Raw genomic sequence first — 14,409 nt, 5'->3', positions numbered from 1 at the left:
AAAAAATATCGTTTAAAGAAGTTAATTTTGATCAGAAAAGAGTCGGCAAAATTTTTTCACAGGTAATATAAATTTTGTTGGTTTCCAAACGTGAAACACCAAAAGCATATGTGTTTTTGAAAATAGGAAGGTATTGTCAAGTTTGAATGAAAAAGACAATTTCCGTAAAAGACTGGGTTTGCTTCAAACAAATACGGTATCACCCAATTAGTTTCACATACAAAAACAAGGTTTGTCTAAATCAAACCGCATCAAATTCTCAGAAAAGAATCAATTATAATTCGATTCCCGAAAAAATCTCCAGAACGGTCTCTTCGCCAGATCGAAAAAATTACCACTCTCTGTTACAAATATCCACTGCATTCACTGTCACCTCCAACATACAATTTTCGAGAAGCCACAAATATCGGCGGAAAAACGCGTTCAATCACGATACCGTTGACGTTCACCACACAAAGACGAGTACCAACCGAAGGACAAGAAGCGACTGCACCGGCTGCGGAGTACCGTCGCCTCCTCGATGGACGATTAGAGCAGATGTTGGTCGGTACCACAACAAACCGCAACAAGTGAAAGAAAAGCTCAGGAAGCAGTTGGCGCGTCGAGGAACAGGTATAGTCGTAGTAAACGATATTGTGTACTCTTAAAGTTGTCGGCACTCTTAAAGGACAAAAAAACAATACATATAAAAGAACCGGCAGCAAACTAGTTCACGTGGACTGTAAATTGGATAATTTTTACTAACCGAGTCATAAAATATATGAAATCGTGTTACGGTGACGAATAGAATGCTAGGATGGTTATCGCCGTCGTGTTGTCAATGTTCAGTTCAGGAACTGATCGTAATTTGACTGTTGAAATTTGATATCGGTGCAGTTATAATAACTTAAAATTTTTGTTATCTGTTTAAAATGCATTTTTGGACAAGTACCAATAGTAATAACGAGTTTGGTTTCGAGGGAAACAAACTATTACAAGCAACATCAGATTTGACCGAAATTCCTGTCTCAACTGTAAGTAAAATAGTCAAAACCAAACCTTATGAACGCAAGACGCGACGTGATACAGGATTACCAAAACCTGTAGATGTTCATCTAATAAAATCATTGAAAAAAACAATATACGACTGTTACAAAAGCAATGAGATTCCTACAACTGAAATCATAAGGAAGAAATTGAATACTTCAGCCCATAACGTGAGCTGCTGTGACGAAACTATTCAGAATTGGATAAAGAAACTAGGTTTTAGATTAGAAATAATAAACAAATGTCAAGCAGTTATGGAAAACACAAGAATAGTGGAATTGCGTGATAAATACTTGAGAACAAATAACTAAATATAGACAAGAACAACGGCAAATTTTCTTCACGACATAGTTACGAAAGAGTGGACTGATGGTTCGAGAATGTGTACGCCTAACATGCCTGCATTTTCGAATTAATAGCTACAATAAAATACTATGAGAAGTAGGTATCACAAATTTCGAGTTTAGACAGTAGACTATTTTTATTGACAAAAATATAATATGGCGATTTACACCTATCGCTTACTTGCTAAGTCAGTAACGGTCAAATATCTACACTCACTTAGACATAAATAATAAATTTAGTTACGAATTGAAGATTTGTACAGTCATAAGCAGTAATGAAAATATAATGCAAATAAATGAATATTGGTGTACATTATAGAGCGAATGATAGTAGTCCGAAAATGGAGCTATGTGGATACTCCATAACTAACAAGTGAGATATCAGAAACAGACAGAAATCAACAGGACGCAGTTACCGATTGCAAATCCTTGAGAAACATTTCGATGAGATGAATATAATTCAAAATAGAATATGTGAAAACGATTATTATTATTATTATTATTGCAGCGCATGTCTTGGAACATTCCATAAATTTTTAGGTGCAGCTTGGCAACTCTATTTGATGCCCAGTAGATCACCGGAGTGGAGCGAGACCTCAATAACATCGAGAAACTCGTGTAGTGAACATCGTGTTAGTACAGTTAGTGGAGAAATTTTTCTGTGTGGTGAACTATGAGTTATTTGTTGTTTTTTGACAAGTACCTCAAATACATTGTGCATTACACAATTAAAAGGCATGGATATAGCGGTCGCGGCGGTACCGGCCGGGGGGCCGGCAGCATATAAGTAGCGCGTCGAAGGCTGCGATTCGCCTATAGCACTTTATGATTAGCAGATATTGTACGCGTTTATATGTATGTTTAGTATCAGCATTGCACCCGTGCGGAGCCGGAGCGGCTCGCTAGTGAGTTTTTATGGAGAAGTATTGTGATAAAATGTGTTACTCAAACGTTCGTAAACCTAAATCAATCGACAGGATTCTTGGGCAAATGCAATAAACTCGTAACCGGAAATATATTTTAAAACTCAATTGGAATAGCAGCTTTTTTCAGACAGGATGAATGATGCATCCGCAGCAGCGTGAAGTAGTCAACGATCTCGGTTTTTTTTCTGCCAGCCATTCACTAAGAATTTATTAGGATTGTCCAAAGTAATTGAATAACAATTTATCGGTAATTTCTGTCGTTAGTCTCGTTTGATACACGTTACAGAATGTTGCTTTATATTAACATGACAATTTATATTAATAAGTTTATAAATCATACGGAAAGATTACGATCGTGACATATGGCCAGCGGCCTTTTTGAAATTATTGAACATCTTTACATTTCCATCAGAAATTCGATTTTGAATTATTTATCGAAGAATGAGAAACATTTGCCTTTGACCGCTGTTGAACCAAAAAAACTAATCAACATGAAATTCCGAAATGAATATTCATCATTCTTGATGTTTTACTGTGAGTAAATGAATGAATTTGTTATAAAAAAAATAAATTGGGTGACCAGCTGATGAAAAATAACACAAAATTACGATTCAAGTCACATAGATTTTTTATTCAAATTTTGTAGGGAATGATTGAAATTTTTCTCGAATAAAAGTTTAAGATATCGATGTACTGATATTTTATGAAGTATTCTCTTATATACCGGTGAAGAGTAGAAGCGTGGCATGTGAATGTTAGTTTTTTTTATGAAATGTCAAATATTACGTTACATATTCCAAATTATCCTTTTCAAATATGTTCAACTTGGATACGAGGTGCTTTATTATTTTTTTATTATATACTTTATTGTCCAAAGAAAAACTCTTGTTTTTGTCTTGTCTTGTTGACAAAGTTGTTGAATAAATATAAAAGAATACATAAATGTCCTATAAATATAAAAATATAGTTTTTATACTAAAGTATAAAAACACTGAATAAAAAAACCACAAACAATGGTTGAAACATACATACACATAAAACATGCTAAGTTAAAAATGATCGGTACAGAACTCAGTCAAACTGTAATAGGGTCTACTACTCAAAATTTCTTTAATAATTTTTCTGACTCTGATTGGTATGAATATTTATCTCTTTAGTGTAACTCGGCAGATGTTATACATTTTCACACTATTGTAAAATAAGGAGTCCTTGACCAGAGAGTTGCAAGGGATAGGTAAAGTGAGACTCTATCAAAGCGTGATATGCAGTATAAACATTCTATTTCACTAGTTCGGACTTCCACTGTCTAATCCCTGAAACAACTAAAAAAGGAGAAATAAAAATAAATAGCTGTAAATAACATATAAATAAAATATAATTGTTATTTACAGCTATTTATTTTTAATTCTTCTTTTTAAGTTGTTTCAGGGATTTCAAATCATTTTATATATTAGGCAATGGGAAGTCAATCACCTTCAAACAAACATAAACTTCCCAGTTCTCTAGCAATAACTCTCACTGCATAACAGCCGGGGGAAATTTTACTTTTCATTTTTCTGATGTGAGCGTCAAATTTCAGTCCACCGTCACATTCCCAGAAATTTAGTACATTCTCGCTACAGATAAATTCTGAAGAGAACATTTGAACGTCATAATATTTGTTTTAAAAATATTAAGGGAGAGTAGATTGTATATCACGAGCTATTGTCGCATTGAAGTATATCTACACCTTTTCTTTGCTACAATATAGTGGTATCGTCAGCGAAAAGGGTGAATGTTCCAGATATACTGATGTTCATCAAATCGTTAATATACAACAGGAACAATATGGGACCGAGAACCGATCCCTGTGGTACACCAGTATTTATTTCAATACTGTTTGAACATTTAATCGTTTTTACAATGTGACTGCGACCATTTAGATACGACTCAAACCACCATAGATATTCAGCTTACGTAGCAGTATTTTATGATCAACGCAGGCAAACGCTTTTGTAAGGTCTCAAAAAACTGCTGCAGCAGCATCTCCATCATTCATATTGGAATACATCTCAAACAGGAAAGAGAATATTGCATCATGTGTGCTCTTGTTGCTCTGGAATCCAAATTGATTTTTTCTTGTAGAGTTATAATGTTATGACGAAGGAGACATTCATTGAGGGCCACATAACTGAAAGATTATTCATTGCTTTGGGTGATTCTAACCTAATGATTCTCCGCACTCGCAGGGTATCCGGTAAATGCAATTCTTGGGATCGCAGTCCGCGTTTGGTGGCCTGGTTTTCGTAAGGCTGCTACGGATAGTGTTCCCATATCTGAAGCAGGTCCTGATGGTGTATTTGGACCCAATCCTTCTTATCCTTTCCGATAATCCTCTGATGTACTCTGATGTACAAGTACTGGTTGTGGCGGCTTCTCTTCCTTGTGGAGTTCTTGCTGTTTTCTAGCTAAGGCCTATTCTACCATCACTTTGGAGTAACCATTTCTTTGCAGGTCATTTTTGATGATGCCTAGTTCCGTTTCGAGACCTTCCTTTGTATTACAGAGCACAAAAGCACGGTCCAGTAGAGTCTTGATGATTCCTCTATTTTGTTAACATACCTCGTATAGTAAATATCGAAGTTCCGTTTCTGCATTATTCTAAATATTTGACGAACTCGCTATAGTGTCTACAAACATAGTATCGGCAGTAAATTAATACTCATTATATGAATCGAACACTATAAAACCGTAAGACTAACGATGTTTTACCGTAAAATAGGAATTTACGTTCGAAAAAGGGGGTTTACACTGACCGTCGGTATTATAGATAACATCTAGCTTTGTTAATAATATATAACATGTAATAGTTCTTTGGCTCATTTACTCTGCGAAATAATTCACGTCGTTAATTTATTTTTATTTTATAGCCCGAGTAATGAGGTCAGTTCTATCGAATATAGCACAGTCGAACATCCTGTGAATGTTGAAAACAAAGTTAAAAGAAAACTGGAAAAGGTAACCCACATAACATCGGAGAGTATCCATACAAAATATGAAAGTGAAACAAATTCAAAACAGTCACTGCTCCCATACACCAGAACTGCAATCCTCTTCTCAACGCGCGTCTCACTAACAAAGTCGGTGACGCTAGTGCTTGTTTTGGATTCATTCTACGTCGGATGTGCGGTTCTACTTTTCATTGTCACTGAAACAAAGCTCCATTGTTTATCTCCATGGACGACAACGCCCGCTAAGGGGTACTGGAACAAGGGCATATTACTCAACTAGACTGGCCACCTTACTCGCCGGATCAGAATCATATTGAAGCCATGTGGGATTTTGTTCGTAGAGCAGTCAACAAACGTATTAACTTATCCCAAAATACAGGAGAGAGTTGATTGCAGCAGCAGTAGAGGAATGGAACGATATTGCTCAAGGATATCGTTCAATTGTTTCAATACATAGTCAATATGTACCTTTCTATCCGAAAACCCAAAGAGTGCTATTTCAACCTTGAAAATGAAACGCTACGTAATAACGCAATTGCATCCTTTCTTCATCACGCGTGTTGCATGGCATGTCCGACCGCTTGAGTTCATTTCTCGTTCAATAGTGTCATTTTGCGACAACACCTAAGATGTTAATTTGAATCGAGTGGATCAAAAGTGCATGAAATACTTGAAGTCAGTGAAGAATTCATATCGTATCCGTATAAATGTCTTTTCAATTATCACTTTATAGTAGAAACTTTTCTGAGCTGGGGATTAACGATATCTCAGATTGTAACACATGGGCTGAGAAGTCTCGGGCCAATTTTGTTCAAAATTGGCTTTAATCATTAACGCCGCTCTAACATTTCAATACCACTTTTGTAGAATGATTTATCTCTTGCCTCGAAATAGGCCTCAGTTTCAGCAATTACATCTTCATTCGCACAAAATTTCTTACCAGTGAGCATTTTTTGAGGACTGCGAGCAGTCAGAAGTCGCTTGGAGCCAAATCTGGTGAATACGGTGGATGTGAAAGAAATTCGAAGTTCAATTCATATGGTTTCGCTATTGTTTTGGTTAACCTTTTCAAGCCATTGATTCGCTTGAATGGTATTTTTCCCCATCAGGAAGCAGTTACGTACACCAAGTTACGTACGAAACTGCTACTTCCAACTGAAGGACGAATTTTTTACGCAAGATGAGGGATTGCCAATGGGATCGCCAATTTCACCTGTTATAGCCAATTTATATATGGAGTGGTTTGAAACTCTGGCCATTGAAGAAGCCCACAAGAAACCCGAGTCTGGTTGAGATACGTAGACGACACCTTCATAATAGGAACCATGGGAATGCAGAACTTAAAACTTTCCTGAAGCACATCAGCAACGTAAGTCTTTCCATCACTTTCACAGTGGAGAAGGAGGTCTACAACGAATTGCCTTTCTTAGACGTATTGGTGAAGAGGACCGACACTAAATGGGAAACATCTGTATATCGAAAACCCACTCACACAGGACAGTATCTGAACCAGAAATCCAACCACCATCAATCGACTAAGAGAGGTATCATCAAGACTCTACTAGAACGTACTTTCAAGCTCTGTATGACAAAGGAAGGTCTCGAAAAAAAAATAGGCATCATCAAAAATGACTTTCAACGGAATAGTTACTCCAGAGTGATGATAGAACAGGCTTAAGCTAGAAGACAGCAAGAGCTCCACAAGGAACAGAAGCCGCCACAACCAGTATTTGTCCTTTTCTACATCAGAGGATTATCGGAAAGTATAAGAAGGATTGGGTCCAACTATAACATCAGGACCTGCTTCAGATCTGGGAACACTATCCGTAGCAGCCTCACAAAAACCAGGCCACCAAACCCGGACTGCGATTCCAAGAATTGCATTTACCGGATACCCTGCGAGTGCGGAGAATCATACATCGGTGAAACTAAGAGACCAATGAAAGTTCGCATTGCTGAGCACAAAAAACACACACAGCGAGGAGAAACCAGCAAATCCGGAATAGCAGAGCATGTTTGGACTCATCAAATATCAAATGGGCTCAAGCTGAAATCATCCACAAAGAGGAAGCCTGGTTCAGAAGAAAATTCAAAGAAGCCGCGAATATGTTGTCCAACAACGCATTTAGTCAAGCCTGCGTAGAGATACGTAACATATGGAAACCTCTTATCAAGCGAAAAACGACCAACTCCCGCCAAACGGTCATCTCCCGCTAAAACCAATGAAGCGAAAAGAGGAAAGAGGGGAAAGGTGAAAGCACCCGAGTAAGAAATAGTCAGATCTTGAAGGAATAAGTCCAGTTATCACCCGAAGACGATTGTGGATACTAACAATCGAAACGTCGTGACGTAACTTGCTTTGGAATCTTTCAATTTTAATTTTAATTTTAATTTTCATTTTTCAATTTTGTTAATAATATTCTGAATTTTTAGCTTTTATTAATATTTCAATTTTTCATTTTCTGGTTGTAGCTTGTATGTTATTTCCTTGTAATTTCAGTTTTTTGTTTTAATAAAATTGTTATTTTCGGTTAATCTTTTTATTTTTTCAGGGTTTTCAAATCAATTTACACACATCGGAAAAGTTTAGGGATATTTTAAAAATGGCAATATTTTTTTTTTAGATCGCTTTAGGGAAAAAAAAGTTGACGGGTGATTATTAAACGAATGTAACTTACAACAAAATTTATCAAGTGGTCAAAAATACTGAGTGTGCATATAAGCAAAACTAAAAAAAAATATGGCTCTTCTTTGGCACCCCGAAAAAAAATCATAATACAAAAAAAATTGGAATCAGTACAAAGTATGGCCTCCAAGCTGGTTTATTACGGCCCTACATCTATCGTGCATCGACAAAATGAGATTATCAATGTCTTGTTGAGTCACATTTGCCCATTCAGCGATTAAAAGCTCTCTCAATTGAAACGTTGTGTGAATGTTCCCCATATGCGGAGTAATTCTTCGTTGAAGCATGTCCCACACATGCTCGATGGGATTCAGGTCCGGTGATTGTGCTGGCCATGGCAATACATCAACTCCTTCGTTGGTGAGCCAGTCAGTCACTAGACGCGCGACATGTGGACGAGCATTATCGTGCATTAGGTGGAAGTTTTCACCAACAGCACCAGCAAACGGACGGACGATAGGTAGAAGAATGGTGTCGAGGTACTGTCGAGCTGTGAGGGAGCGATTTGGAAAAACGAGATCGATTCTGCCGCCGATCATGATTCCGCCCCATAGCATTACTGTACCACCTCTGTATGTGTGGACTTCCTGGACGTGTCTCAAACGTTCATTATTTCCAGGTCGTCTCCAAAGTCTTACTCGACGAGATTCTGGATGAAATCCAAATCTGGATTCGTCTGTAAACAAAACTGTGGCCCAATCATTTGCCTCCCAGTTTTGATGTTCTTGACACCACTCTAATCTTCTACCGCGATTGCCTCTCGACAAAGGTGGACATCTAAGTGGCCTTCTGTTGTGGAGATCTGCTTCATGCAGTCGATTTCTGACAGTATCATGACCAATGGTTACCTGGTGCGTCTGCTGCAACACGTTAACCAACTCAGGTGCTGTGATTGTCGGTTGTCTTCTTGCGGTTAAGACCAAAAATCGGTCTTGAATTGCAGTTGTAGCGCGTCCTCGCCCTGGATGTTGTTCGGCTGGAATGCCAGTTTCACGGAAACGCCGCCACAATCGACTGATAACACTTTGGGAGACCCCCAAACGAAGAGCTACATCATTTTGTCGCATGACACCTTGAAGAAGCCCTACAGCTCTATTCATCTCAGCCAATGGTAAGTGATGGCGTTCCATGTTAAAGCACAATATTTCCAGTTTAATTGCTGAGCAAGAACTGCATAGAATGTACAAACTCGACACTTTCAGATTATTCATTTTAGCCGAAAACCTACAGTTTGTAAAAAACTTGAAAAAAGCTTAGTTACCGTTTTTACAGGCTTTGTTCAACCCATAGAAATCTACAGGGTGGTCGAGTGTACCAATTTAATCGAAATTAAACGACCTCATGCATTTATTTTTATGATATTTAGTATGTTATAAAAATATCCCTAGACTTTTCCGATGTGTGTATATTATATTAGACAATGGAAGTCCGAAGTGATGAAATACACCACAAAACATTGTCAACCACCTTCAAACAAACGATAACATTAAAATATTGAAGGCAATTGGATATCACTTCTCGCATAAGAACAAATCGAAAATGAGCATCAATTAGCTGTGAGAATCGCGAACTGAAAACAATAAGTCGATTGGAAAGTATTCGACGTAATATTACAAATTGATTCGGTTCCTATTGTGTATTTGTATTTATCAATTACTACGTTCAAAACGCCAAGAGTGAAAGCGTAATGCATATTGGTAATTTCTGTGTTTTACAAGGCACAACTATTAATCAAGGGCTTCGACTGAATAATGATCGCTTGATTATAGACAATTCGATAATGCAATGGAATTATTTATAATGACGAAACGAATAGTTTTGAATGACATTTTCCTGCGAATGTCGAAAAAAAAAGCAATGGCAGAAAGGAAATTAGAACGAAGTAAGAGCGAATCGAGACTTTGATTAAATTGGAAGAGTTTGAAAAAAACAAAGAGAAATTTTCTTATTATGCGCTTTGATAGGATATGGCCGCTTTCATTTATTTTTATCTTAATGTATTAACGAAGTATCACATAATATGGGCGGACGATAGGTAGAAGAATGGTGTCGAGGTACTGTCGAGCTGTGAGGGAGCGATTTGGAAAAACGAGATCGGTTCTGCCGCCGATCATGATTCCGCCCCATATCATTACTGTACCACCTCTGTATGTGTGGACTTCCTGGACGTGTCTCAAACGTTCATTATTTCCAGGTCGTCTCCACAGTCTTACTCGACGAGAATCTGGATGAAATCCAAATCTGGATTCGTCTGTAAACAAAACTGTGGCCCAATCATTTGCATCCCAGTTTTGATTTTCTTGACACCACTCTAATCTTCTACCGCGATTGCCTCTCGACGAAGGTGGACATCTAAGTGGCCTTCTGTTGTGGAGATCTGCTTCATGCAGTCGATTTCTGACAGTATCACGACCAATGGTTGGTTACCTGGTGCGTCTGCTGCAACACGTTAACCAACTCAGGTGCTGTGATTGTCGGTTGTCTTCTTGCGGTTAAGACCAAAAATCGGTCTTGAACTGCAGTTGTAGCGCGTCCTCGCCCTGGATATTGTTCGGCTGGACTGCCAGTTTCACGGAAACGCCGCCACAATCGACTGATAACACTTTGGGAGACCCCCAAACGAAGAGCTACATCATTTTGTCGCATGCCACCTTGAAGAAGCCCTACAGCTCTATTCATCTCAGCCAATGGTAAGTGATGGCGTTCCATGTTAAAGCACAATATTTCCAGTTTAATTGCTGAGCAAGAACTGCATAGAATGTACAAACTCGACACTTTGAGATTATTCATTTTAGCCGAAAACCTACAGTTTGTAAAAAACTTGATAAAAGATTAGTTACCGTTTTTGCAGGCTTTGTTCAACCCATAGAAATCTACAGGGTGGTCGAGTGTACCAATTTAATCGAAATTAAACGACCTCATGCGTTTATTTTTATGATATTTAGTATGTTATAAAAATATCCCTAGACTTTTCCGATGTGTGTAGATTGAAACATACTCTCTGTGTTTCAATATTCAAATGCATCCGAATCATATTCACTGGTATCTCTTTTTCGCATTGTTCACCAGCGCTATTGGAATCACTACACAGGAAAAAGTCTGCGTTGTTATCACACCCGTTATTACTATTAGTACTTGTCCAAGGACGCCACATTTTAAACAAATAACAAAAATTTTAACTAATTATAACTTCACTAACATCGAATTTCAACACTCAAATCGCGATCAGTTCCTGAACTGAACATTGATGACACAAAGACGGTACTCATCGCTACATTTTATTGGTCACCGTAACATGACTTCAAATTTAATTTTATGACTCTCCAGCCAATCATAAAACTCGGTTAGTAAAAATTATCCAATCCAAACCGTCAGTTCTTCAGTCCACGTGGACTAATTCGTAGCGGCATTATTTCTTTGTATTGGTTTTTTTTGGCCTTTGAGTTCGCCGATAGCTTTAAGAATTACTATATCAGTTACTTCGACTATACCTACACAGTAAGTTCTGGTGAATGCCTGACGGAAAACAAGTACTTCCCTGGCTGATACCCCGCTGGATATTAGATTATATATGACAAGATTCCTCACAGATGTCAGTCTCTTCCACCCAGTAGCAGATTCGATAAATGATGACATAGGAATACATGGAACTAATATCGATAAAGTGTCCAATCACGAATTTGGGACTTTGTTTAACGTACTGGCACCAAATTTTTTTAAATAGAATACAAATTACAGATTGGTTATATCTGAATAGTTGCTTGTTGTTGTCGACCGTTTCCATATAGCGAACTCTGTTTACAAAAACACAGACAAAACACCGAAACCTTTTGATCTTTCCGCCTGCCGACGGGACATTTAGTTATTGACAAAACAGTCTCCCGTGACACTAAGTCTTCAAAATGTTTCTCATTTTGACAACTCAAGTTTGTTTTGTTGCGGTTTTGTCCGCTTGGTGGAAATCTGCTTTGAGACTTTTTCTAACATCTTCAATAGGGTATGCAGAGTTTTTTTCAAACAATAAATTTACGATGATCAACAATGCAGTGGTCGTATGGTTCTCATAACACCATTTTATCTCGTACCATAAAAACTGGTCGGAGATTTTTTGTTCGCCAAACCGACTCCGCCCCTGATGAAAATCTAGTTTTGTGTTCTTGCGGTCGCCGACAACCGCTAGCACCATAAGGTATAGTTGAATCTTGATATTTACACAAGCAGCGAACGCAATGAATAAAATCGAGACTTGATTCTCGATTCAAAGAAGCCAAAAAGGCAGTATACATTGAAGAAGAGTTACTTTCGGAGGAGAAACCAAGTATTAACTGTACACATCATCTTCAAAACCGGGTTGCTGGGTTGGGTTAGTTCCTTCGTAGTCTATTTTATTGTCAGAACCACATAGATCGAGTTCGAAATAACAATAATAATTCAGTGAATTGGAATACTCGCCCAGTTTCATGAACAAACTGCATGGAATATATCAAAGTCAATCATAATGTCAAAATCAGGCGAGAGCTGCAAAACTGATATAATTTCATTGCAGAGAAGAAGTTCTTTGACCTTATCTGACAACTGATTCTCAATGAGATGATGAAGATTTATTTCTTAATGACTCGTTATTACATAAAGGATCGCCCCCCTAGGAGTAGAAAATAAGAGAAGAAGACAGTGCATAATGCTTATTTGATTTACATGGAAGCGAAACGAGAAGTAGAAAGATGGAGAACAGTGTTCGTTTTGATGTGGAACAAACCAGGTGGAATTCAGTTTCAGTTGAATACAATTATTTAACATGGCTAAAATATGAAAGGAGGATCATAAAACACCTAATAATGCAAAAAAAAATCATTCCATTTTATATTGATATAATAACGGATATACACATCGGAAAAGTCTAGGAATATTTTTATAACATACTAAATATCATAAAAATAAATGCATGAGGTCGTTTAATTTCGATTAAATTGGTACACTCGACCACCCTGTAGATTTCTATGGGTTGAACAAAGCCTGCAAAAACGGTAACTAATCTTTTATCAAGTTTTTTACAAACTGTAAGTTTTCGGCTAAAATGAATAATCTGAAAGTGTCGAGTTTGTACATTCTATGCAGTTCTTGCTCAGCAATTGAACTGGAAATATTGTGCTTCAACATGGAACGCCATCACTTACCATTGGCTGAGATGATGTAGCTGTTCGTTTGGGGGTCTCCCAAAGTGTTATCAGTCGATTGTGGCGGCGTTTCCGTGAAACTGGCAGTCCAGCCGAACAACATCCAGGGCGAGGACGCGCTACAACTGCAGTTCAAGACCGATTTTTGGTCTTAACCGCAAGAAGACAACCGACAATTACAGCACCTGAGTTGGTTAACGTGTTGCAGCAGACGCACCAGGTAACCATTGGTCGTGATACTGTCAGAAATCGACTGCATGAAGCAGATCTTCACAACAGAAGGCCACTTAGATGTCCACCTTTGTCGAGAGGCAATCGCGGTAGAAGATTAGAGTGGTGTCAAGAACATCAAAACTGGGATGCAAATGATTGGGCCACAGTTTTGTTTACAGACGACTCCAGATTTGGATTTCATCCAGATTCTCGTCGAGTAAGACTTTGGAGACGACATGGAAATAATGAACGTTTGAGACACGTCCAGGAAGTCCACACATACAGAGGTGGTACAGTAATGCTATGGGGTGGAATCATGATCGGCGGCAGAACCGATCTCGTTTTTCCAAATCGCTCCCTCACAGCTCGACAGTACCTCGACACTATTCTTCTACCTATCGTCCGTCCGTTTTCTGGTGCTGTTGGTGAAAACTTCCACCTAATGCACGATAATGCTCGTCCACATGTCGCGCGTCTAGTGACTGACTGGCTCAACAACGAAGGAGTTGGTGTATTGCCATGGCCAACACAATCACCGGACCTGAATCCCATTGTCGATGCACGATAGATGTAGGGCCGTAATAAACCAGTGTGGAGGCCATACTTTGTACTGATTCCATTTTTTTGTATTATTATTTTTTTTTCGGGGTGCCAAAGAAAGCCATATTTTTTTTTAGTTTTGCTTATATGCGCACTCAGTATTTTTGACCATTCAATAAATTTTGTTGTAAGTTACATTCGTTTAATAATCACCCGTCAACTTTTTTTTCCCTAAAGCGATCTAAAAAAAAATATTGCCATTTTTAAAAATATCCCTTGACTTTTCCGAGGTGTGTATATAAGAATCTATATATCAAGTTTGGTTTCGAGGGAAAAAACTATTACAAGCAGCATCAGATTTGACCGGATTTCCTTTCTCAACTGTACGTAAAATAGTCAAAAACAAACCCTATTCTTAGAAGAAATTGAATTCTTCTGGCACTTCTCAAGTGCCAGATGATGACTTGAATAATTGAATTGAATAACTTTTTTCGAGATCAATTGTCCTAA

The 14,409-nt window shown here is 38.0% G+C and overlaps 1 protein-coding gene and 1 long non-coding RNA gene across 9 annotated transcripts in view; one reads left to right on the top strand and one right to left on the bottom strand.

The window, feature by feature from the left end:
* The window catches only part of Mhcl (Myosin heavy chain-like), a 251,902-nt gene that overhangs the window by 52,859 nt on the left and 184,634 nt on the right, over positions 1-14,409 (bottom strand). The window contains exon 1 of one of the 5 annotated variants that reach the window (XM_023166893.2): positions 336-487. The exons of the other annotated variants lie outside the window; for them this stretch is intronic. The gene's annotated coding sequence lies outside the window, so the exon portion shown is untranslated. Of the gene's footprint in view, positions 1-335; positions 488-14,409 lie in introns of those variants that run through there. 5 annotated transcript variants of the gene reach the window in all.
* The window catches only part of LOC141485365 (uncharacterized), a 134,012-nt gene that overhangs the window by 10,450 nt on the left and 109,153 nt on the right, over positions 1-14,409 (top strand). The window lies entirely within an intron of this gene.

This window comes from Leptinotarsa decemlineata, unplaced genomic scaffold (genome assembly GCF_025532065.1).
Source record: "Leptinotarsa decemlineata unplaced genomic scaffold, Ldec_3_MD MMD2_P_RNA_scaffold_1, whole genome shotgun sequence".
Lineage (NCBI taxonomy): Eukaryota > Metazoa > Arthropoda > Insecta > Coleoptera > Chrysomelidae > Leptinotarsa > Leptinotarsa decemlineata.
This window is presented reverse-complemented; position numbering and strand designations above follow the sequence as displayed.